At 35.3% G+C, this 27,763-nt stretch overlaps 1 long non-coding RNA gene across 1 annotated transcript in view; it reads right to left on the bottom strand.

The window, feature by feature from the left end:
* The window catches only part of LOC109025645 (uncharacterized), a 548,608-nt gene extending 521,198 nt beyond the window's left edge, over positions 1-27,410 (bottom strand). The window contains exon 1 of the long non-coding RNA XR_002004557.4: positions 27,065-27,410. This is a non-coding gene — a long non-coding RNA (uncharacterized lncRNA). The remainder of the gene's footprint in view (positions 1-27,064) is intronic.
* Between the last annotated feature and the right edge of the window lie 353 nt (positions 27,411-27,763).

Raw genomic sequence — 27,763 nt, 5'->3', positions numbered from 1 at the left:
GATAGATATTTTAAATATCAAAACTGGAAGACAACCAAGAAACACAGGTACCAAAAATAATCCAAACAACAATAAGTTCTCAGGACTTGCTCCTTCCACAAAGCATAAAAAAATTGTTTAACTGAGTTGGGAGCTCTGTATTTTTGTAGACTCACAAGCCAAAATAATCTTTTAATTCTGAATCAATAAAATGTAAAAAACTTTTAATAATAGATCTTAAACCTCCAAGTTGAATAACAAATGAATTTTAGCAATCTAACCCAAATCAAGACCAAGAGAGGGGCTGTCTCCACATATAATACAAATACCAGACAATTAGTTAACTATTCTCTAATTGAAAAAATGGTATGATCTCATTCATTCATATACACTGATACACACATTGTGCATACACACACACACACACACACACACACACACACACACAGCTACCCCATAGTTAATGAGTTCTTTCATTATGTCTGTTCAACAAGAGCTTTTTATGTTTGATCAAAGCCTCTAATGCAATTCTGAGGTTATTCCATTTAGCAGTCAGCTGATTGGTAACTGCCTTCAGGGACCTCTGAGTCTACCCCCATTTCGAACTTGCTTTAGGAAACGTGTTCTGCATACTGCGTGTTAACAGAGGCTGTGCATTCTATAATTATAACAGGGATATGGGAATTCTTAATTAAACATACACCAACTTTTATAACTTCTAGTGGCATGAGAAATGAAGTGAGGAGGCCTTCAGGAAATCAGAAAGACCATTCAAATACATTTTATTTTATCAAGGTAGTAGTGTAATTAAAGTCATCAATACTGTTATGAACTAATATTTAACTCTATATATCAATCACAGTTCCTAGTTTGAGAATATTCTATGGGTCACTGGGCTAATTATGTTATATCTTTTCTCATATAATATTTATTTTAAAAATCTAATAAGATAACTATTACTAGTGCTATTTTATAAACAAGGAAATGGAAGCTGAGGCATAAAGTAATTAGAAAAGACATACATACAGCTCATAACTAGTAGACTTACACATTTATTTATGGTGTATCTGACTCCTAAGCTAATATTTTGAACAAAAGAATAACCAAACTACAACTCCTTTGTGATTCTTTTCACACATTGCGTTTTTTTTCCTGTGCTCTGGGACACATTATTTTGGAGTCATCTTGCCTTTTAGGTAGAATTCAGATGCAGAAATTGTAATTTGCTTATCATCTTGATTCTATAATATTTTGAACTTGTGGGGGCTTATAAACATTGTGTTGCACTCTGAAATTGAACAGCTATAGATAACTGGCCAGCCATATACAGAGGATTGAAACTGGACCACTTCCTTCTACTATACACAAAAATCAATTCAAGTGATTAAAGAGAAATGTAAAACCTAAAACTATAAAAGCCCTGGAAGATAACCCAGGAAATGCCATTCTGGACATAGGCCCTGGCAAAGATTTCATGACAAAGACACCAAAATCAACTGCAACAGAAATTCAGAAATTGACAAATGGGACCTAGTTAAACTAAAGAGCTTCTGCACAGCAAAATAAACTATCAACGGAGTAAACAGACAACATACCCAATGGGGGAAAAGATTTGCAAACTATGCATCTGACGAAGGTCTAATATTCAGGATCTATAAGGAACTTTACAAGCAAAAAATAACCCCATTAAAAAGTAGGCAAAGGAGATGAACAGACACTTTTCAAAAGAAGACATACACATGGTCAAAAAACATATGAAAAAATGCTCAACATCACTAATCATTAGGGAAATGCAAATCAAGGCCACAATGAGATAACATCTCATACCAGTCAGAATGGTTATTATTAAAAAGTCAAAAAAATAACAGATGTTGGTAAGGTAGCAGAGAAAAGGGAATGCTTGTACACTGCTGGTTGGAACATAAATTAGTATAGCCACTGCGGAAAGCAGTTTCATGATTTCTCAGAGAACTTAGAACACAGCTACCATTTGACACAGCAATCCCATTACTGGGTATGTGCTGAAAGGAATATAAATTATTTTACCATAAAGACACATACATGCCTATGTTCATCTCAACACTACTTGCAATAGCAAAGACATGGAATCAACCTAAATGCCTATCAACTGTAGACTGGATAAAGAAGATGTGGTACATATACATCATAGAATACTATGCAGATATATAAAATGATGAGATTATGTCCTTTGCAGCAATATGGATGGAGGTGGAGGTCAATATCTTAAGCAAACTAATTCAGAAACAGAAAACCAAATACCACATTTTCTCACTTATGAATGGGAACGAAACACTGAGTACCTGTGGACACAAAGAAGAGAACAATAGACACTGTGGCCTACTTAAGGGTGGAGAGTGGGAAGAGGGTGAGGATTAAAAAACTACCTATTCAGTACTATACTTATTACCTGGGTGATGAAATATTCTGTACATCAAACCCCCATGACATGCAATTTACCTATATAACAAACTTGCACATGTACTTCCAAAACTAAAAGTTTTTTTTTAATTTTAAGAAATCGAATAGCTAAAGTTGAATTCATGTTTCAGTATTCCAAAATTGTAAAAAATCCTTGTGTGTTTTAAACAATGTAGATGTATTTGTGTAGTTGTGAATCTTTTAGAATTCTTAATGCATGCTTTTCATGTAAAATTATTTTGAAAGTAAAATTTTTATTGTAACAAGTATATACATAAAATTTAACTTCATCGTAGAATAGCTTGAAAATACAATTGAGCATGACACTCTACAAAAGAAAGCCTGCCTCATCCCATAACTGACAAAAATCTTTGTTGGTTGCCAGAACACATCTTTTAGTGTTTGGCTGTCACACACTCAGCAGATGCTGTCCTGCTTGGGAACTGCCATTTATCCTCCATTCCACTTGGGGCCCTGACTTCACAGGTGCCCTGCTCCAGGGCAAGCTCTTATTTTCTACTCATGTCACATTTCTTAAGACATCAACTCCATTCTGCTAATAAATGATGCTTATTTCTCCATTATAAAATAGATAAATGTGTTTTTTTCTTTCTTGAATTTTAACACTTTTAAAAGGATGGCATAGCAGAATTATTTCGGTCTCAGTAGTGTTTTATTGTTGTTCTTTGTTTGTTTAAATAAATTTAACTTCCAGGTTTTCTCAACCTAGCTTGGACAAATTCTACTAATGGTGCTATTTTTCTGCAATAGGCATTAGAACAAACTACCAAAGTGTACCTGGACATACCACTCATATATAACTCTAAAGTTAATTTCTGAGGCTGGCTAATGCTGCTAGATTTTCTCAGTGTAGAGCCATTGCACAGAGTTCTTGTGTCTGCTCACATTGATTTACATGATGTAATTTCTGAAATATGCACATGTACATTTCTAAGTCCCAGACAGCTTATTTTATAAACAATGACACAAAATTATTCTATGAAACCTATTTTTTACAAAATCAATGTAATAGTTATAGTCTAGTAAGGCTAATCAAATAAAAAGGAAGAAGATACAAATATATAGATGAAAAATAAAATATAACAAGTGTATTGACTTAAGTACTCAAGAGATTAGAAAAATTAAATAGTAATATATTACAGCCTATGCTAAAACTTAGAAAATATTGATAATATATAGACTGATAGAACTACCCATGTTTACAGGAAGCCTGACTAAATCAATAACACTGAGGGAACATAAAACAGTTGTTACAGAACTATTTCTCACTACAAATATAAGACTCTGGATTCAGACTTGTATTTCATAGGAAAGAAAAATCTTGTTACTTTTATTGTTCTAACACATAAATTAATTATGTTGTATTTCTTTTTATTAATATACTTTGTAGTTTAAGTATATCATATATAGATTTCTGACAGCTAATGCAATTTTTGAAACATCATTTAACTTTCCATCCATTACTTGGATATAAAATAATTTAAATAGTACTTTGTAAGTTTTTTTCCTGTTTTTTATATTGCAATAACAGCAAAGCATTTACTGCAAAAAAAAAAGCTCATCTATATAATTCATTATGTATCCTTGGAGTAAAAATTCAGGAGAAAGAAAAAAGCACATTTTATACTCTCACCCACGTAGTATGAAAAAACATGGTCATCTAGGATTTTAACACTCCTACTCTCACCTTTGTAGGTTTTATTTATTCATTCTATTCATGACATAGATTCTTGTTCTTTCCTGATTTTATGCTTAATATTCATATGATGACTTTCCCATATTTAATGTAACTTGAGTATTTGTTCCTTGCCAAAATAATCACCTAAATAAACAAAATCAATCTATATTTAAAATATGATATGTGACTTGAAAAGTGACTCTTCCCTCCACTCCTGTCCACCTAGAACCTCAGAATGTGATCATATATGGAAACAGGGTCTTTGCTGATGTAATTAGTTAAGGATCAAGATGAAATCACCCTGAATTCAGAATGGACTCTAAATCCAGTCATTGGTGCCTTTTATTTTATTTTTTAATTTTTATTTATTTGCTTATTTATTTATTTATTTATTTATTTTGAGACGGAGTCTCGCTCTGTCACCCAGGCTGGAGTGCAGTGGCGCGATCTCAGCTCACTGCAAGCTCTGCCTCCCGGGTTCACGCCATTCTCCTGCCTCAGCCTCCCAAGTAGCTGGGACTACAGGCGCCCGCCACCACGCCCAGCTAATTATTTTTTGTATTTTTAGTAGAGACAGGGTTTCACTGTGTTAGCCAGGATGGTCTCGATCTCCTTATCTCGTGATCCGCCCGCCTCAGCCTCCCAGAGTGCTGGGATAACAGGCGTGAGCCACCGCGCCAAGCCACATTTTTACGTAAGTGTTAATTGCTACCCGAGAAGATTTTTTTTTAATTTAATTAGGTCTCATACTTTTCAGTAAAGTCACATTCAGGCATTTCATGTGAGAAATATACATCTACTATTATCTATTATTTATGAAGTCAATTGATAAGCCTTTAGTGTTATATCCTTTAGGAAGAAGTTGTATGTTAAGTTGTAATGTACATTCTTTATTATGCAAATTATTCCTATTTCTCTAAGAAGTTTGATCAGAAGTGTATGTAAATTTTATTAAATGTCTTCTTGGCATCTACCAAATGAATCACTAGGTATTACAGTATTCATTCATGTTGTGGAAAAGTGTTTTTTAAAAACTACAGATTTTTTTATTACTTAACCCTGCTTATAGGGAAAAATGATTGGGGAGAATTCAATAATGAGTGGTTGAATATTTGGTATACACTGTTTTCTTCAACATCAAAATTGCACACTTTTCTACATACTTACAAAGAGGCTTTCTAAGAATTGTCTTATTACAAGCCAGAACGAACTATATCTTGTATTATCTGGTGAGGCAGTTTGATGATATTTAAGTAGAAAAATGAGAGGCATGGTTACCATAATTAAGGAATTTTCAAAGAAAAATTCATAAATGATGCTGACAAAGCAGCCTAGGGAGGGATCAATTATTTGTTTGCTGAAATATCAGTTAAGCAAATTCTACATCCTGTCATGAGGGAGAAAAGGGACTGATACTAACCTACCTTAAACAATTAAAAAAACCCCAAAAAACTAGACTAATCAATTAAACTATGGTTCCAGACATTGGACTACAGACAGCACATGATCGGGATCCTTGGGAGAAAGAAGACAGAAAGGAGTCCCATATAGTTTCCCCCACTCACTTCCTAGGAGCAGTTTCCAAGCCACGGCAGAGAGAATGATAAACCAAACAAACTCAGGGTCTCTAGGTTGAAGACAAAAGATCAAGTTGTAGAGAGGCAGCTAGAATTTGCAGGCCAAAATACCTTAAGAAAGAGATGCACAGAGAGTGAGCGAGTTAGAAGATCTGTAGATGGGTTCATTCCAGTCCTTTGCTGATTTTCAAGCTGCATGTTAAAGGAAAACTCAGCAGAAAGCAGCAGGGAAGCATTCTTAAAATCCACAAGAGGTGAAGAGTTAGTTCCTTACACCAGAGTAAACAGAGCTCATCATATACGAGATCCAGTGTACAGTTCTCAGAGGTTATTGCCTTAGTACTTAGTAATTTATAGGGGTGAGCTAGTCCCATACTAAAGACTGCGCTGGACATTTCCTAATATAGTTTGAAAGTAAGCCTTAAAAGAAATTTATTCAAAGTAAAATTACCTGTGTACCAGAACAAAGTTCAACACTATGTATGAAGTAAAAGAAAAAATTATCTCAAATGTGTGGGAAGGAGAGGGAGAACCTAATTCAATATGGTGTATAAAAAACTCATCTCAAATATAAAGGCACTAAAACAAGTTAAAAGTAAAATGATGAGAAAAGATACACTATGCAAAGTTTAATCAAAAGAAAGCTGTAGTGACTATATTAATATTGGAAAAACTAGAGTACAGAACAAGGAGTATACATATAACCAGGAAAAAAACGAATTATCAGAATAATTCATGTTAAATGAAGGTTTTTTAATGTATGAGAAAATGACAGATTGTTTTCCAAAGCAGTTGAATCATTTTATATCTCTATCAACAATGTATGACTTCCAGAAATGTTCCAGTTATTCCATATCATAACAAACATTACTGGTATTATGAAACTTTTTAACACCAGTCTTCTAGTTTTTATACAGTGATATCTTAGTGTAGTTTTAACTTGCGTCTCCCTAATGAATAAACATGTTGAGGATATTTTCATATACTTACTATTTGTACTTCTTATTTGGTGATGTATTTGTTCATATATTGGGCTCATTTTTAAATTGTTTTAAAATTACAATATTGCATTGTAAGAGTCCTTTATATATATATTTATATTCAAGAACTTTATCAGCTATTATTTGCAACTCTGACCTGCAAATCTCTTGTTTTCCTTTTATTTGCTTAGTATTTATTGACTTTGGAAAAGCAAAAGTTTTCTTGGTTTTTTTTTTCTGTTGTTTGTTTTTGTTTTTTTTTTTGAGATGGATTCTCACTATGTTGCCCAGGCTGGAGTGCAGTGGGGCAATCTCGGCTCAATGCACCCTCCACCTCCCAGGTTCAAGTGATTCTCCTGCCTCAACTTCCTGAGTAGCTGGGACTACAGGCACGTGCCACCACGCCTGGCTAATATTTTATATTTTTAGTAGAGACTGGGTTTCACCATGTTAGCCAGGATGGTCTCCATCTCCTGAACTCATGATCCACCCGCCTCGGCCTCACAGAGTGTTGGGATTACAGGCGTGAGCCACCACACCTGGCTGTTTTCTTGTTTATAAAAACATTTCTTTCAATACTTTTGCATGTATAATTTGAGTACTTTTAGTGTACTATTTTAAAAATATCTACCCAACCCAAAGTCATTTTTCAAAATTTATTGTTTATGGAAGGAATATATTACCTGAAGATTTATGATTTATTTAGGGATTGTTTTAATGGAATTTGAGTTTGATCTTTCTTTTTGTTCTCCATGTGGATATCTGTATGTCCAACTACCATTTGTTTAAAATACTATTTTTTCTTGTGTTATGTTAACTCGTCATCTTTGGGATCTGTGTCAAAAAAAAAAAACAATGGATTATATATGAATAGCCCTATCTATTCAGTTCTATTGATCAATGTGACTATCCTTACAATAAGACCAAAATGTCGGTTTTTTTAAACTTTGTTAAGTCTTGAAATCAGATAGTGTCAGTCTTCCAAAGTTGTTCCTTTTTCAAAGCGTATTTGACTATTCTAGATTCATATCATAAATTCTCAACATATCAAGCTCACCAAATTATAGTTTCTATTCTTCTTACTAGAAAACAGGTCAGGAATTTCCTCTAGATAGAAAGACTAGCTATAGTAAGGCTCACTTCATTTGTTTCCTGCTTCTCAAGAATCATACTTTCCCACTGTCTATTGTACAATAACTGAAAATAGATGATTTCTACTTTTTTCCTTGTTTTCTAATTATTTTCATTTAACTATAAATCAAGACCATCTTACCTTTCCTTTTTAAAGCCAGATATGTAAATCTGGAATTAATATTTTTTATGTCTTCGTGTATCAATAATATTTGGTTGTTCTGTTTTTGAATCCTTGCATCACTTTTAGTCCTTTATGGTAGATAAGGTAGCTAAGGTATGTTACACTTATCACTTCAAGGAAGGGATGGATGATTAGAGTACAGGCAGAAGGAAAAAGAGGGCCAGATTTTAACTTTTTTATTTCCAAATGTCAGGATCTGGTAAAAGCAAAGTTTATGGAATAATACATAATCAATAGCAAAAAGGTTCTTTCAATCCATATCATACAGTAACCAAAACTCAGATTCTATAGGTTCCAGAAAAAAATAGTTAGATAAATAAAAAGAGTTCATATACAGTTGGGCCCCTAAGAAGGGTGCTCTATCATGCATTATTTATTTTAAAAATAAATGTAATTTTATATATTTAGGTATACAACAAGATGTTATAGGATACATATAGATAGCAAAAACGTTACTATAGTGAAGCAAATGAATATATTTACTGTCTCACATAGTTGCCCATTTTTTTTGTTGTTTTTATGGTAAGAGCTGCTAAAATCTACTCATTTTGCATGCCACCAGTTACAAAAAGGTCTAATATCCAGAATCTACAAACTTAAACAAATATACAAGAAAAAACAAACAATCCCATTAGAAAATTGGCAAAAAGACATGAACATATACTTCTCAAAAGAAGATATTTATGTGGCCAACAAACATGAAAAACAGCTTAACATCACTGATCCTTAGAGAAATGCAAATCAAAAACCACAATGAGATACCATCTCATGCCAGTCAGAATGGTAATTATTAAAAAGTCAAGAAACAACAGATGCTGGTGAGGCTGTGGAGAAATATGAGTGCTTTCACACTGTTAATAGGAATGTAAATTAGTTCAATTATTGTGGAAGATGGTGGGGCAATTCATAAAGTCCTAGGAATAGGAATATTATTTGAGCCAAGAATCCCAAAGGAATATAAATCATTCTATTATAAAGACACATGTACACATACATTCATTGCAGCACTATTCACATTAGCAAATACATGGAATCAACCCAAATGCTCATCAATGATAGACTGGATAAAGAAAATGTGGTACATGTATACCATGGAATACTATGCACCCATGAAAAGGAATGAGATCATGTCCTTTGCAGGGATATGGGTGGAGCTGGAAGTCACTATCCTCAGCAAATTAATGCAGGAACAGAAAACCAAACACCACATGTTCTCACTTACAAGTGGGGGCTGAACAATGAGAATACATGGACACAGGGAGGGGAACAACACACTCTGGGGACTGTCAGGGGTGGGGTGTAGTGGGAGGGAAAGCATCAGGAAAAATAGCTAATGCATGCTGGTCTTAATACCTAGGGAATAATAACTATTACCTAGGTATTAGGTGATGCTATATAGGCAAACACTCACTTACCTATGCAACAAACCTGCACATCCTGCACATGTATCCCGGAACTTAAAATAAATAAAACAAAAATAAAGATATAAACATAGAACTAGCATATGACTTAGCAATCCATCTTCTGAGGATATACCCAAAGGAAATTAAATTACCACCTAATAAAGATACTTGTCCTTCCATGTTCATGGTAGCATTATTCACAATAGCCAAGATATGAAGTCTCTGTCAATGGATAAGTGGATACATAAACCATGGAATATATATATATGCAATAAGATATTATTCACTCCTAAAAAAAGAATGAGATCTTGCCATACGCCACAATGAGGATGAGCCTGAAAGACACTATCCTATCATGCATTTAACAGTGGCAGATACCCCAGCTGGTTTTTATAATACAAGAGCAGAGTTAAATATATTCCTAATCTGAGGAAGAATTCAGAAACATGGTAAAACTGCTAAATGGAGCAGGAACAGCAAAACATCTGTATGTTTTTTTTTAATTTTAAAAATAGATTTGGAGAAATCTAGTCAACTTCACTATTTATATCATACTGATATAGCAGAGTGTTTCCAGTATGCTTGAAGGTAATGTAAAAACAAAATATAAAACCAAGATCCCTATCTGAAGATTTCTTTGAGAAAGGAAATAGTGACTGAATTATAGATGAAAATGAAGCAATAATTGTGGAAAAATAAAGACAACAGAGGTCAGACCCATTTATCCTGTTGAGCAAGATCTGTGCCTATTTCTAATAAAAACACATGAAAAATCATTTATGATGTATTTTATTGTACTCATTGCATTTTTGACTAACTATACACCCTAGATTACGGTCCAGTACAGGACATCTGAGGTAATTCTCATGTTCCTTAATAGAATTCACATGTACGTTTATCATGGACTTTCAAAATTTCCCATGGATTGTGACGAAGCAGAGTTGCAAAAAGTGATACAACAGGATTTAGATATTTGACAGAGATGTGATAATTGTCAGAAAGAAAGAAAACTGAGCAAATGCATCCTTTCTGGAGTATGCTGATAAGATTAATCTGAAATCAGAGCTTCCTAAATTACTACAACCCTTCCAGTGAAGAGAAATAGACTTAGTTCTGCCTTCCTCAGCCAACAAAGCAAAGGAATGTTATTATCCCCAACAAATTGGCACAGCATTAATCTGTACTGAAAATTGTGACCTGAGGGTTGGCAGAAAAACTGTTTTAAACAGATAGAAGTGCATGCCCTGACCACCAGGAAATTCTAATTGTCAGTGCCTACTTGGAATAACTCTTGGACACACAGCTATATCTAAGGAAAGATATCGAAGATGTTCATTGCAACACATTTTTCCAACAGCTGAAAAAAAACAAATTAAAACCAGTCCCCTTTAGAATAATAAATATATGTTTCCCTTTTTTCAATGGAACACCATATAGCAGCTACAATGAATAAATTCAAGCTACATGTATCAGTGTGACTCTCTCCAAAAACATAATCTTGAATGAAAACATCAAGTCCTAGTGTGTCAAAATATATTTAAATTTTAGAAATAGAACATTTCTCTAAAATTAAAAAGCACATATTAATCTTTTATGCAAATGCATAAATAAAAAAGAAACAAAGGCAGACCAAAGAGCCCAAAGAGAAAGAGAAACACATATTTCAGTATATATCTTAGTACTCTCTTCTTTGAAATTACAAAATCGTATGTAATGTAAATTTCAGTCTGATAGAGCAGGAGCACCGTCATCTCAGACAAACACCACCACTTTAAATTCCAGCTCCCTTTCTAGCCTCATGCATTTCAAGTATATCATTTCTCTTCGAACTAAAAGCAGCCAGAAAGAGCAGACAGTAAAACACCGATAAAACAGCTTGGATACAGAGGGAGGTGGGGGGAAAGTCTCTTGAGTAACTGACAAACTTCACTTTCATACAGTGGGCCCCAGTAAAACAGTGGGCCTTAACAAGCACATTCCTTTCCCTTCAGGTGCACTAAGATAGGGAGGCTAAAAGCAGACTCTGGGGGTACGCCTGCACCTGCAGAAAGATGTATGGGAACAGACACACAACTCTCCCTCCCATATAAGCACAACAAAGAGGCACAGAAGCAGTCCGAGCCTCTGATAAACTCTTCCACCCTGAATCCTTAAAAACTCTTGGGGAGCATCACACACCGGGGCCTGTCATGGGGTGGGGGGAGGGAGGAGGGATGGCATTGGGAGATATGCCTAATGTAGACGACGGGTTGATGGGTGCAGCACACCAACATGGCACGTGTATACATATGTAACAAGCCTTCACATTGTGCACATGTACCCTAGAACTTAAAGTATAATAATAATAATAAAAAAGAATAAGTCAAATTGTCCCTGTTTGCAGATGACATGATTGTATATCTAGAAAACCCCATCGTCTCAGCCCAAAATCTCCTTAAGCTGATAAGCAACTTCAGCAAAGTCTCAGGATACAAAATCAGTGTGCAAAAATCACAAGCATTCTTATACACCAATAACAGACAAACAGAGAGCCAAATCATGAGTGAACTCCCATTCACAATTGCTTCAAAGAGAATAAAATACTTAGGAATCAAACTTACAAGGGATGTGAAGGACCTCTTCAAGGAGAAATACAAACCACTGCTCATTGAAATAAAAGAGCTTAGAAACAAATGGAAGAACATTCCATGCTCATAGATAGGAAGAATCAATATCATGAAAACGGTCATACTGTCCAAGGTAATTTATAGATTCAATGCCATCCCCATCAAGCTACCAATGAGTTTCTTCACAGAATTGGAAAAACCTACTTTAAAGTTCATAAGGAACCAAAAGAAAGCCCACATTGCCAAGTCAATCCTAAGTCAAAAGAACAAAGCTGGAGGCATCACGATACCTGACTTCAAGCTATGCTACAAGACTACAGTAACCAAAATAGCATGGTACTGGTACCGAAACAGAGATATAGACCAACGGAACAGAATGGAGCCCTCAGAAATAATGCCGCATAACTACAACTATCTGATCTTTGACAAACCTGACAAAAACAAGCAATGCGGAAAGGATTCCCTATTTAATAAATGGTGCAGGGAAAACTGGCTAGTCATATGTAGAAAGCTGAAACTGGATCCCTTCCTTACACCTTATACAAAAATTAATTCAAGATGGATTAAAGACTTACATGTTAGACCTAAAACCATAAAAACCCTAGAAGAAAACGTAGGCCATTCAGGACATAGGCATGGGCAAGGACTTCATGTCTAAAACACCAAAGGCAATGGCAACAAAAGCCAAAATTGACAAATGGGATCTAATTAAACTAAAGAGCTTCTGCACGGCAAAATAAACTACCATCAGAGTGAACAGGCAACCTACAGAATGGGAGAAAATTTTTGCAACCTACTCATCTGACAAAGGGCTAATATCCAGAATCTACAATGAACTCAAACAAATTTATGAGAAAAAATCAAACAACACCATCAAAAAGTGGGCTAAGGATGTGAACAGACACTTCTCAAAAGAAAACATTTATGCAGCCAAAAAATACATGAAAAAATGCTCAGCATCACTGGCCATCAGAGAAATGCAAATCAAAACCACAATGAGATACCACCTCACACCAGTTAGAATGGCAACCATTAAAAAGTCAGGAAACAACAGGTGCTGGAGAGGATGTGGAGAAATAGGAACACTTTTACACTGTTGGTGGGACTGTAAACTAGTTCGACCATTGTGGAAGTCAGTGTGGTGATTCCTCAGGGATCTAGAAATGGAAATACCATTTGACCCAGCCATCCCATTACTGGGTATATACCCAAAGGATTATAAATCATGCTGCTATAAAGACACATGCACATGTATGTTTATTGCGGCACTATTCACAATAGCAAAGACTTGGAACCAACCCAAATGTCCAACAATGATAGACTGGATTAAGAAAATGTGGCACATATACACCACGGAATACTATGCAGCCATAAAAAACGATGACTTTATGTCCTTTGTAGGGACATGGATGAAGATGGAAACCATCATTCTCAGCAAACTATTGCAAGGACAAAACACCAAACACCACATGTTCTCACTCATAGGTGGGAATTGAACAATGAGAATACACGGACACAGGAAGGGGAACATCACACACTGGGGACTGTTGTGGGGTAGGGGGAGGGGGGAGGGATAGCATTAGGAGATATACCTATTGTAAATGATGAGTTAATGGGTGCAGCACACCAACATGGCACATGTATACATATGTAACTAACCTGCACGTTGTGCACATTTACCCTAAAACTTAAAGTATAATAATAATAAAATTAAAAAATAATAATAATAATAAAAAGAAAAAAAAACTCTTATTCTATAAGAGAATGTAGCTCTGACCTAACTCGGCCAGCCACCCCTCTCAGGTTTATTCAAAATAAACCTGTCACTGTTGACTGTTGAGCCGCCCTTCATGTTTCTCTCCTCTTTCTCTAATTGTTACATGGTCTATCGCATTATGTACTTAGTGATAATAAACCAAAATTAATATTTGAGGCTACATTCTACTAGAGTGGAACAAATTTAATCTTTAAATTTAAATGAGACGTGTTTTAGATTATGGCTACATCTATGTCAACACCTTTATTTCTTTTCCTCACCATCTCCCAGTTAAACAGAGTTCTCCATTTGCTTAGTTCCTATAACATTTTTAGTTTTATCTTCTATTCTCAGAATGTCACAGAATATTTGAAATTTAAAAGGTAGTTAAACGTTTTTTGAGAAAATATTGTAAGAATCTATAAACGTAATTTATTCATATGTAACTGTCCTTGCAAATACTGTGTATATGTTTTATTCTAAAAGCAAATGACAGGCCAGGCGTGGTGGTTCACGTCTGTAATCCCAGCACTTTGGGAGGCCAAGGTGGGCAGATAGCTTGAGGTTAGGAGTTTGAGACCAGCCCGGACAACATAGTAAAACCCTGTCTCTACTAAAAATACAAAAATTAGTGGGGCATGGTGGTGCATGCCTGTAATCCCAGCTCCTCAGGAGGCTGAGGCAGGAAAGTCGCTTGAACCTGGGAGGTGGAGGTTGCAGTGAGCCAAGATCCTGCCACAGCACTCCAGCCTGGGCAACAGAGGGAGACTGTCTCTAAATAAATAAATAAATAAATAAATAAATAAATAAATAAATAAAAGCAAATGACAGAGAATTATATTCCTTCAGGAGGAAAAACATAAATCAGATAAACTCTTTAACAAACGATAAATTTATTTATAAAATAAAGGAAAATTACATAACGGAAATGAAATAAGACAAATATATGTTGTTGTAATTTAGGATCATTTAAAAGCAATTTAGTGAATATAAAATTCTGATTTTTACTCATCCTAAGACACATCTCCACAGCCAAATTTAGATTAAATTTGTAGATTTAGAAATAATATTATATATGATAAAAGTATCACTTCATGTTTAAAAAGCAATTCGTTCGCCTTTTAAAATTTTTCAAAGGAAATATTTTGTTTCATACTTCTGATATTATGATCAATAAGGAAGGGTACACTTTTCTAAATGTGGAATTTTCATGGTTTATTGAAGGATAAGCGGAATTATATATGCATATATTTATGTATTCACATAAAGGTTGAAGTCTCTTAACTTGTAACAAGGTATTTCTCACCACATTTATCAAGTTTATAAACCCTCATATTCTAAGTTGATATCTCTCCACTCTTCTTGACTTAAGAAATGCTACTTCAGTTAGATTTCTACCCATTTTTCTTAAACAAATGTTATTGATATCAGATTCTACCCTTTTTATCTCTTAAAACTACATTAATTCAAAATAATATTTTTAATAAATTTCAATTTTAAAAACTTTGTGTTTGAGATGTTGATTACCTGATTACCTGGTATTTTATTCTTATAAATAACTCATTTTAACATGTCAAATCTCTGTTGATATTTATGCAATTTCAATTTTTTACAAATAAATACAATATAAACTTAAAACTCGCACACTTTTTAAATTTAATTATAATGCTATTTTTAAAAAAATTTCCCTTAAGTCCAAGTTTATCATACTAATGCATAAGTAAATTGTTCTTTGTTTGATTTTTACATACGTCAAATATTAGAATTTCCAGAATCTGCTAACTTTTTCTCATTAATCATGCTATTTCCAACTATCTTTATTAATCTTTGTCTTATGTTTTATTTCTCATATATGACTACATAATTATGTTACATATTAGCCCATGATTTTCTTGATGATTTAATATGTGAATTCTAATATGTAACAGATTAATATAATTAACATAGTCTAACAGATTAATAGCACATACTATATAATTTATATTACATAATTATATATTAAATCTTTTATCCTATATATGTAATATATATAATTATTTTGGCAACGAATGGGAATAAAATGTAAAGCACTTAATCCTATCTCTAGTAGTAAGTGAGGATTAAGTGGGGGAAGGCAGGCTTCATATTTCAAAGTTAAACATAAGAAGAAATCACAGAGGAAGCTGTTTTAAAATGTTGAGTATTAACTTAGAGATCAGTAGTCATTAGAAAGCATAAGATACATCTTTATGTGATAGAAATTTTCCAGAGAATTAAGGGATTTTGGTTCTTTGCAGGATATATTTGCTTCTTCTGTAATTCTTACATATCTTATATTTTGATATGAAAATAGAATATTTATTTAAAATATACCAGTGCCAGATATTTTATGCAATGGGAATAGTAACCAGTATAGTAGAAAGGGTACCTTGAGACATTTTTCCTGAACTTAGGAAAAATAGATAAATGGTTCTAATATAATGATTGCAATATAAGAGCAAATGTAAACAAATTAAAAAGAAAATCAGAAGAAACTTTTACGTAGAATTATTTTAGGTGAGAGAAATTTGTAAAACAAATAGCAGAAAATTGCACTGATTTTGAGAAAAGACACGCATCTTCAAGTAGATGGGGTCCATTATGTACCAACTACATGGTCATTTATTTTCACAAAATTCTTGGTTATTTCAATATCCTTCTCTGTCGAAGTGCCCTACTCCATATTATCCGCTTACTTTGATGGCATTCCATAGATTTGCTTATATTCCTACACACAAAAACTGCAATTGCAAGTGCCCCATTTTCTTTACAACAACTCCACCTCTCCACATCACTCCATCTTTCCATATTCATCCTATTACCTCAAAACCAACAATTCTCTGAGCTTCTCAGAAACCACAAATTATTACTCCTACAACTTTTTACTGAATTTTACTTTTCTTCTTTTTCACCCAACCCAGTATTAATTCATTGCTCCAGTAGTCTAGTATTTCACTGTATATTCATTCAACTTTTGTGCCCCTTTCTTGTTTTTTTATACTGCTTTGGGAGAAGCCAATATTCTGCCTGCCTTCTGCCTGGACCCCTGCTAGCATATTTGTTTAAAGAAATGACTTTTAGGTTGCAGGTGGTGGCTCACACCTGTAATTTCAACACTTTGCACTTTAAGAGGCCAAAGCAGAAGGATTGCTTGAGGCCAAGAGTTTGAAACCAGCCTGGGCAACATAGTGAGAGATTGTGTCTCTATAAAAAATTAAAGGAAAAAAAAAATAGCTGGGCATGGTGCTGCACTGGTAGTCCCAGCTACTAAGAAGGCTGAGGCAGGAGGAAGACTTGAGCCCAGGATGTTTTGCCATTGCATCGCACTCCAGCCTGGGTGACAGAGTGAGACCCTGTCTCTATTTAAAAAAAAAAAAAAAAGACAGAATGAAAAAGAAGAAAGCAAGAAAGCACAGAAAGCAAGAAAGCAAGCAAGTAAGCAAGCAAGAAAAAGAAAGAAAAAACATAAGTTTATTTTCCACCCACACAACTCTGCTATAGGTTTGTCACTTTACCAGGGTATCTCACAACCAACCTACAATTCAGCATGCAGACTCAGCCCACTCTTTGATGGCACCATTTTAAAAGGTGTCTTCCATTGACTTCAGAGGAGAAATTACACATGCCTTTTCTACTCAGAGTCAGTTGGCAGAACACATCACATTGAGCCAACTAACTGCAAAAGTGCTTGGAAGAGTAACTTCTTTTTACTCAATAAAGAAAGATTTGACCATGAGTGTGCACAGAAATAGTTTGCATAGCACTTGCCTGTACTCATATTATATTTCCTTAGTCTAAACATTCTCTCATGACAAGTATTCTATACTTTCTTCTTTCTCCTCAAATATCTGACAAATACTTCTTAATTCTTACTTTCAACTATGTTTTTCTTTCTAGAGAACATAGGATCAACTTAAAAACTCCACAAAAGCCCACAGTCACGTCTCCATTTATGTGTGCTTGTATAAATAATTACCTTCATGTTTGTTGCCATAATTGAAACTTTTATTCTTGTATATAGGATTAATGTAATATTTAAGGACTAGAACCCTTCTGATAGGATTTGGCTGTGTCCCCACCCAAATCTCACCTTGAATTGTAATAATCCCCACAAGTCAAGGGCGGAGCCAGGTGAATGTAATTGAATCATGGTGGTGGTTTCCCCAATACTGTTCTCATGGTAATGAATAAGTCTCACAACATCTGATGGTTTTATAAGTGGAAGTTCCCCTGCACAATCTCTCTCACGAGCTGCCACATAAGACATGTCTTGCTTTCCTTTCCACCATGATTGTGAGGCCTCCCCAGGCATGTGAAACTGTGAGTCAATTAAACCTCTTTCCTTTATAATTTACCCAGTCTCGTAGATGTCTTTATTAGTAGCGTGAGAACAGACTAACGTGGTAAATTTGTACCAGGACTGGGATCTAGAGACTTGTTTAATGGCTTTGACCAAAATACTGACAGTGATATGGAGAATGAAGTCCAGGCTGAGGTGGTCTCGAATGGAAATGAGGAACTCATTGGAAACTGGAGTAAAAGTCACTTTTGCTGTATTTAGCAGAGACTGGTGGCATTTTGCCCTACAGATCTGTGGAACTTTGGACTTGAGAGAGATGATTTAGAGTATCTGGCAGAAGAAATTTCTTAAGTGACAAAGCATTCAAGAGGAAACAGAGCATGAAAATTTGGAAAATTGCAGCCTGACAATGCAATAGAAAAGAAAAGCCCATTTTCTGGAGAGAAATTCAAGCCAGCTGCAGAAATATGCCTAAGTAAAGAGGAGACAAGTTGTTAATCATAAAGACAATGGGGAAAATGTCTCCAGGGCATGTCAGAGGACTTCATGGCAGCTACTCCCATCACAGGCCCAGAGGCCTGGGAGGAAATAATGAATTCCTGGGCCAGATGCAGGGCCTTGCTTCTTTGTGCAGTCTTGGGACTTGGTGCCTTGTGTCCAAGCTGTGGCTAAAAGGGGCCAAGGTACATCCCAGGCTGTGGCTTCAGAGGATGCAAGCCCCAAGACTTGGCAGCCTCCACATGGTGTTAACCCTATGGGTGTATAGAAGTCAAAAATTGAGGTTTGCCAGCCTCCACCTAGATTTCCGAAGATGTATGGAAATGCCTGGTTGTGCAGGCAGAAGTGTGCTGAAGGGGCAGAGCCTTCATGGAGAACCTCTGCTAGGGCAATGCAGAAAGGAAATGTTGAGTGGAAGCACTGACACAGAGTCCCCACTGGGCACTGCCTAGTGGAGCTGTGAGAAGAGGGCCACAGGCCTCCAGATCCCAGAATGGTAGATCCACTGACAGCTTGCACCATGCACCTGGAAAAGTCACAGACAATGCCAGCCTGTGGAAGCAGCCAGGAGGGGGGCTGTACCCAGAAAAGCTACTGGGGTGGAGCTGACAAGACCATGGGAACCCATCTCATGCATCAGTGTTAACTGGATGTGAGACAAGAAATCAAAGGAGGTCATTTTGCACCTTTAAGATTTGACTGCCACATTGGATTTTAGATTTGCACAGGGCCTGTAATCCCTTTGTTTTGGCCAATTTCTCCCATATGAAAAAGGTGTAGTTATCAGCTGCTTGTATCCCCATTGTATCTAGGAAGTAACTAACTTTCTTTTGATTTTACAGGCTAATAGATGGAAGGGACTTGCCTCATCTCAGATGAGACAATGGACTGTGACTTTTGTGTTAAGGCTGAAATGAGTTAAAATTGGGGGTCTGATGGGAAGGCATGATTGGTTTTAAAATGTGAAAGCATGAGATTTGGGAGAAGCCAGGGCAGAATGCTATGGTTTGGCTGTGTCCCCACCTAAATCTCACCTTGAATTGTAATAATCCTCACCTGTCAAGTGCAGGACCAGGTAGAGATAATTGAATCATGGTGGCAGTTTCCCTCATACCGTTCTCATGGTGGTGAATAAGTCTCACAAGATCTGATGATTTTATAAGTGGGAGCTCCCCTGCACAAGCTCTCTTGCCTTCTGCCATGTAAGATGTGTCTTGCTTCCCCTTTGCCTTCTGCCATGATAATGAGGCCTCCCCAGGCATGTGGAACTGTGAGTCAATTAAACCTCTTTCCTTTATAAATTAACTAGTTTTAAGTATGTCTTTATTAGCAGTATGAGAACAGACTAATGCATCTTCTATTCTTACTAATTTAAGGAACTCAGTTCAGAAATTCCCCCTTTTATCTTCTTATCTTCATTTCTTTTAGCTCATGAATTACACCTAGCAGAATATAAACATTCTATAATATTTTCCATTAAGGAAAATATCTTCTTGAGAACCCAACACTTTAGCCATCAGCCCATGACCCTTCACTTTTCAGCACAATGTTTTCAAAATTATTCCCTATCCTGTCTTCTTTATTTTCTCATTTTTCTTTCTCAAACCTATTCTAATTGTATTTGAATAAAAACTCATCAAAAACATTTGAAAAACATTCTGGAAATATATAACTAATTAGCTGAAATGTTTATTCACTTTACCAAACAATTCTCTCTATCCTAAGAAATTATATATGATTTTTTATCTACAGATACATCAATAGATATATAGATGTGATAAAAATATAAGCACTGTGAAAAATTTTGTACTATTGTGACGACACAGATGTATGCAGATTGGGTGAATTTTCAATTGCAAAACTTGAAGCAAAAATATAGAAATTAAATTTATTTTTAACAAAAATATTTAACATTTTAGCCAAGGTTCTATTTATCCTGGCAGTAGAAAAATTAATGCCATAAATCCAAGGAAAATGCAGCCACTTTCATGTATTTTTCAAATTTCATGAAAAAAGCAGCCATGATAGTAGGAATGAAGATTATGCACGGGCTCAGAAACATGAAATTCCACACATCAAAGCCAACCTGCCTACAGCACTGCTGAGTGCCCAATCTGTCAGCAGCAGAGATCAACACTGACCCCCTGATATGGCACCATTCCAGCTACCTACTGGCAGGTCAATTAAACTGGGCTATTTCCAACATGGAAGGGGAAGTGTTTTGCCTTTAGTAGAATAGATACTAACTCTGGAGAAGAATTTGCCTTCCTTGCATGCAATACCTCTTCCAAAACAACCACCCATGGACCTACAGAATTGAGTAAGCCTATCCACAATCATTTTATTCCATGTAGCATTGCTTCTGGTCAAGGAATTCAGTTTAACCAAAGAAGTGTGGCAGTGGGTACATGTTCATGGAATTCACTAGTCCTACCATGTTTCCTGCAACCCTAAAGCTTCTGGCTTGCTAGGACAGTGGAAAGGCCTTTAGAAGATTCAGTTACAGCACAAGCTAGGTGGCAGTACCTTGCAGGGTTAGGGCAAGGTCCTCCAGAGGGGTCTATATACTCCAAATTAACATTCAGTATTTGGCACTGTTCCTCTAATAGGCAGCATTTATGGGCCCAGGAATCATGGGGTGAAATTGGACACACTGGCAAATTTTTTACTTGCTGTTCTTGTGCCCTTACGCTCTGGGGGCCTGTAGGTCTTACTTTCAGAAGCAGGAATAGTTCTACCAGGAGACACAACAGTGATTTCATTGACCTGGAAAGTAAGACTTCCAGCAGGCCACTTTGGGCTCCTCATACCTCTGAATCAATAGGCAAAGAAGGAATTACAATGCTGTTTGGGATAATTGATCCTGATGAACAAAGGGAAATTGGACTACTACTGTAACATAGATGTAAGGAAAAATATGTCTTAAATATAGGAGATTCCTTAGAGTGTCTCGCAGTGTTACCATGCCCGGCAATTAAGGTCAATGGAAAACTACAACAACTCAATTCAGGCAGGACAACTAATGGCCCAGCCCCTTCTGGAATGAAGATTTGGGTCACCATACCAGGTGAAGAAGCAAGACCAGCTAAAGTGCTTGCTGAAGACAAAGGGAATACAGAATGAGTAGCAGAAAGAGGCAGATGTAAATACCAGCAATTAACATGTGACCAGATACATCAGTGAGGACTGTAATGTCATACTTTTTTTTTAAATTTTGTTGTGCATATGTCTGTGTGTATTTCGGTTATATATCTATTCATATGTCCACATTGAAGTCAAAAATTATAGCTATGGCTATAATTTCCTGACATCATTATTGCCAAATATAACTTTAATTCCTATTTAACTTTAATTCGATTTAAATTCCTCAAAGCAAAGCCTTCAGAATATTTCTGTTACAACTAAAATTAAAAGTCATTGTGAGCTATTGAGCACACCAATTATCTTTACCAAATTTTAATTGATAGTAAATAAGAACTTCAAGTAAACGAATTAACTTCTTCATTTTAAGGAATAGCAGTTTAAGAATGCCTAATGAGTTCCAATCACCACTGATATTGTAATAAATGTGCAAACAGTTTTATCATTAAATAATTTCATCAGAATATAGGTAATAGATTCATTATACTCACTATATTTATCTTTTTAGTAGGATTTTCTCTGTCATCTAATTCAACTGATTTTGTTAATGACTGCTCCAATATAGCTTCTCCCAACTTCCTTTGAAAACAAAACAAACAAATATAAAATGCCTCATCCCTCAAACTTTCAAAGATTATTAGCAGTGGATTTCTGGTCAGTACAGTATTGTTGAGTTAATATTTTGAAATTCTCAGAACCAAATAGAGAATAATGATATGTTAAATATTAAACTAAAATGAAATAAATATATCTACATTCAATAACAAAATATACATGTGAAAAAACAGAATATGGATTGTAAACAAAAGGGTTCCTAGAACTGAAGCTGATTGACGGCTGCCTTTTATTTTGTAAATATAAATGAGAGGTAGCTGCTGAAAAGAAAAACAACAACAAAAATTGTTGATTCAAGATAAGGAACAACATCAGCTTCATTGCTTAAAATTTGAAGCTGTATATTCATCTTAAAAGAAGCTGAAAAACACGGCATGTGTTTTTGGATTATATAAAGGGGCTTAGAAAGAGAAGTTGGAGTGAACATATGCAAACATGCCGCCAAGAAAGACAAGGCACCTACTGAAAGGACAATCCAGCAACTGGATTTAGACTATCCCAAATACCATTATACTATGGGATCTCTGACCCACAAATGTAAGACTTAGTTGTGTATCGCGAGTTCAGGAGGAGGCAACAGACAATGCCATTTGCATGGATGAGAATACTCAAAATCACGTCACATGCGGCATATCATAAATAACCACATCAAATTTTCCAAATTTATATATAAATTTCAAGCAGCTTCAATAAAGACATGTAAAATATTAAGCTGATCACAATTATATAAAGAAGAGTACAGAAGTAGAAATAACCAAGATTATATTTTAAGAAGAAATATGAGAAAAATTGACCTTTACTTAACAGTTACTAAGACTTATTGAAGTTATAGACAGACATATTGAAGTTATAAAAAAAATACTGTGGAGTTGGCAGAGTGAAAAGCTAACAGACCAATACTAAAAAATAGAGAACAAAATAAACTGACCCAAACATTTAAGGACAATTGTGACAGAGAAGGAAAGGGCATGACAAATCAGTGGGGATTAATTCAAGTATTCAATAAACTGTATACAATAATATGATCTCCATATAAAAATGAAAATTATGCTGCCACCTCATAGCATACAAAAAATCCAGATAGATTATAAAACTATTGGTAAAATGAAAATTTTGAAACTTTTATAAGTATTCATAGTAGTATGTTTTCATGTCATCTAGAAATTGAAGCATTTCTCAATGACACAAAAATACAAGCCATTAAGAAAGAAAACTTGATCAGACTAAAATTTAAAACATATTATTAGTATGGCAAAATACTCTATAAGGTAAGGTTAAAAAAATGCCACACTGGGGAAAACATATTTTCAATGTATATAACCAACAAAATTGAATACTCAGAATTTACAGAAATTTATTTCATTTAAAAAAGATTCAACAGCCTAAATGGAGAAACGTACAAAGGATATAAACAGATAACTAACAGAGGAGGAGACTAAAATAGTCAACGTGTATGCGAAAAGTACTTTTCACTAGGAATCAAGAAAGCATAAAACAAGTAAATTCATGTCTATGAGATTAGCAAAATTGCAAAGATTTACATTGTCACTTTCTATTAAGGATTTGGAAAGGTGGAGCTCTGTTACTGTAGAATAGGATATAAAGACCAATTCACTTTTGATAACAATTTGGCAATATATTTTAAATTTTAAGATCGAAATATCTAACTGCCTATTGAGAGAGGCAGGAGACCACCAAATGCCTAGGCAGATAGGGGCAGGTCCCCAGTAAAACTCCACCTTCAAGCTGAAGACAGTTTAAAGCCTGAAATGCAAGCTACAAGTTAGATCCTCAGTATGGATTGAGAACTTGTCTTCCTGTTTGACATGCTTTCCTCTGATTGATCCCCACCCTTCACCTATTTTACATATACCTACCCTTTCCTCATTGGTTTTCTACATTGTTGTGCCTACCTTTGAGTGGTGTCTTCACTTTAACCTTTTTTTGCATACTCACAAACCAATCAGCACACTTATGAATCCATAAGAGGCCCCAGAACCAGCCACCTGGGAGACTGTCCCACCTTTGGATAGGGGAACCACCTCCCATGTCCCCACTTTGCTGAGAGCTTGCCTTTCGCTTAATAAATTTTACTGTACTCCCTCTATGGTGTCTGCACACCTAATGCTTCCTGGTGAGACAAGAACTTAGACCAACCTGACCTAAGGAGCAGAAAGACCGTAACACTATCCATTGTTTCCTTTATGAATCTGTCTTGGATAAATGTTTACATATACACAAAAATATACATGCACAAGAATAATCATGGAATATGCTTATGATATTGAAATACCAATTTATGTTTACCACTAAAAGAACTCCAGCAAATTTTTCAAAGTATCTTCACAATTATTTATGATATTGAAAACTGGGAAACAACATAGTACCTACCAGGTGAAGAAAACATAAATAAAATATAGAATATTCATTTATTGAATCAATACAGCACTTACAACTTATAAACTGTATTTCTCTACAGATCTAATTCTAAAACATCATATTTCTTGAATAAAAAACTCAAAAAGCATGAATAGTATGATAGATTTATGTAAATGTTAAAAAGCATAATACTATGTTAAAGAATAATTACATTAGTACAGATATATAGATGCTTAAAATACACAGAAATGGATTTCCTTTAGAGAGAGAGGAATGAATAAATATTAATTCAAACAATGTTACAAGTGGTGGGGGTACAAAGTATGTTTCAAAGACAGCTGTATTTGTGTCATCTCATTTTATTAGCTGATGGAAAATCTAAAAAAATATGGCAGAAGACTTAGTGGAACATGTTGTTCATTATATTAGTTTCATTTTTTATTATTTAATTTAATTTTTTATTTATTTATTTATTTATTTATTATTGCTATTTTTTTGAGACGGAGTCTGGCTCTGTTGCCCAGGCTGGATTGCAGTGGTGCAATCTCGGCTCACTGCAAGCTCCGCCTCCTGGGTTCGCACCATTCTCCTGCCTCAGCCTCCAAGTAGCTGGGACTGCAGGCACCCACACCACACCCGGCTAATTTTTTTTTTTTTTGTATTCTTAGTAGAGACAGGGTTTCACCGTGTTAGCCAGCATGGTCTCTATCTCCTGACCTCGTGATCCACCCGCCTCGGCCTCCCAAAGTGCTGGGATTACAGGCGTGAGCCACTGCGCCCAGCCCTATTTATTTATTTTTTGAGAAAGAGTTTCTCTCTTGTCGCCCAGGCTGGAGTGCAATAGTGCAATCTCGGCTCACTGCAACCTCCGCTTCCTCGATTCAAGCCATTCTCCTCCTGCCTCAGCCTCCCAAGTAGCTGGGATTACAGGCATGTGCTGTCATGCCCGGCTAATTTTGTATTTTTAGTAGAGACGGGGTTTTACCATGTTGGTCAGGCTGGACATGAACTCCTGACCTCAGGTGATCCACCCATCTCAGCCTCCCAAAGTGCTGGGATTACAGGAATAAGCCACTGCTCCCAGCCACTTTTTTGTTATTTTAAATGAATAACATTTACAAAATTTTGCTAGCCAATATTTTTTAGAAGTTCAAAGATTAAATTAGAATACGCTATTATGGAGATAGAACTTCAAGGAATGGTGTGGGGACAGTGGGGAAACAGAATAAATTCAGTCAGGCTTCAGTGAAAGTGAGATTTTATTATTATTATTATTATTATTATTATTATTATTATTATTCCCCACTGTTTTCTTCCCTGAATCGGGGAAACAATCTCTGCCAATCAGATAAAAAGACAGCTAATTCTATCTGCTGTACTTCTACTAGTCTGATATCTTTCTGCTCATATAGTATTTTTCATATTTGATAAGGGGATAATATTTTAAGAGAATAAGTCAATATAAAATAAGTGGCATGGAGAATAACTGGCACTGATGTAAGCAATATTTAACAACTTTAGTCATTTTTATATCATCTTAACTATATAGTGTACCTGCACACCACTGTGTTACTATTACTTATTTAAATCCACTTGTTTCTCAATTTTTTTAAAAAAGTACTAAGAATTATATCTCATTTCATTTAAAGAAATTCCCAGCTGGGCTCGGTGGCTCATGCTTGTAATCCCAGCACTTTGGGAGACCGAGGCGGGTAGATCATTTGAGGTCAGGAGCTGGAGGCCTGCCTAACCAACATGGTGAAACCCTGTCTCTACTAAAAATACAAAAAAATTAGCAGGATATGGTGGTGCATGCCTGTAATCTCAGCTACTTGGGAGGCTGAGGCAGGAGAATCCCTTCAACCCAGGAGGCGGAGGTTGCAGTGAGCCAAGATAGTGCCACTGCACTCCAACCTAGGTGACAGAGTGAGACTGTCGTAAAAAAAAAACAAAAAAAAAACCCATATCACTTGCCAAATTAAATGTAAAATAATGCAATTTAAAATAGATCAAATCATATAATTAAATTAAAAACATATTAAAATGAGATACATTACAAAACGAAAGTCTTGACCTAGTTTGCAAAGATATGTATCTGTAAATAATTTAAAAGAAAAGCATGAGGCTGAAAACAGTCAAAGCATTTGATAATTGATTGATGTGACCTAGTTAAAAATTAGAAATTATAACACAAGAATTTTAATTCTGTCCTATAGTTATGATGCTCTATATCTTGAGATTTTCTACTCATAGATATCTAGTCACAAATGGTCAAAATTGTTTAACTGTGATTTCTCCTAGGATAGGTTATTATGCATACATTTCTTTATAAAATAGAAATTGTGTGTAACCAACTCACCTCAAAAATTCATCAGAACAAGCTTCAGATTCCATCTGTCATCTGATTAGTTCTTATTGGGTAATGCTCACAGAATAACAGCAAAGTTCCTCATCCACACACCAACACTAATTCGTTTGGGAAAATAAGGTTTTTAAATGGCTTACCAAAGCCATTTTTAAAAATCTCTTCCTGAAGTTCAGTATATTTTTAGTGAGTTCTTAGATGAAACTATAATCCAGTTACAAAAGTCTACACGTATTTCACCAATTTTTTTAATCATCAAGTTAAATTTTCTGATATAAATGTGTTTCTAAAGATAAGTGAATTAACAAAGTCTGCTAACATGCAAAGCTAAACAAAGGATGCATGTACTATCTCTGAAACAAAAGTCTTGTTCAGAAGACCTTAGATTCTTTGAATAATGTAGGCAGAATATGTTAGTGTAGAAAAGGCCAACAAACAAGCATCACTGTAAAAGGAGTTGTTTGTGGTCTAATAGAAAGAGAGATAAAGAGACAGAAGGGCATAAGGAGAAAGAGAGAGAATAAAAATTGAATGGTCTGTTATTAATATGATTTACACATTTCTTCATGTAGTGTATGTGGGGAAGTGGGCTTTCATGTGTGTATATTTGAGTCCATTCTGCACCCAAAGCCGCAAAATCGAAGTAACTTCATAACTTGAATTTGAGGAACAATACTCACATTAGACTCACTA

Source organism: Gorilla gorilla, chromosome 12, assembly GCF_029281585.2.
Source record: "Gorilla gorilla gorilla isolate KB3781 chromosome 12, NHGRI_mGorGor1-v2.1_pri, whole genome shotgun sequence".
Taxonomy (NCBI): domain Eukaryota; kingdom Metazoa; phylum Chordata; class Mammalia; order Primates; family Hominidae; genus Gorilla; species Gorilla gorilla.
Note: the sequence above shows the minus strand (reverse complement) of the source record. Positions and strands in the feature narration are given on the sequence as shown.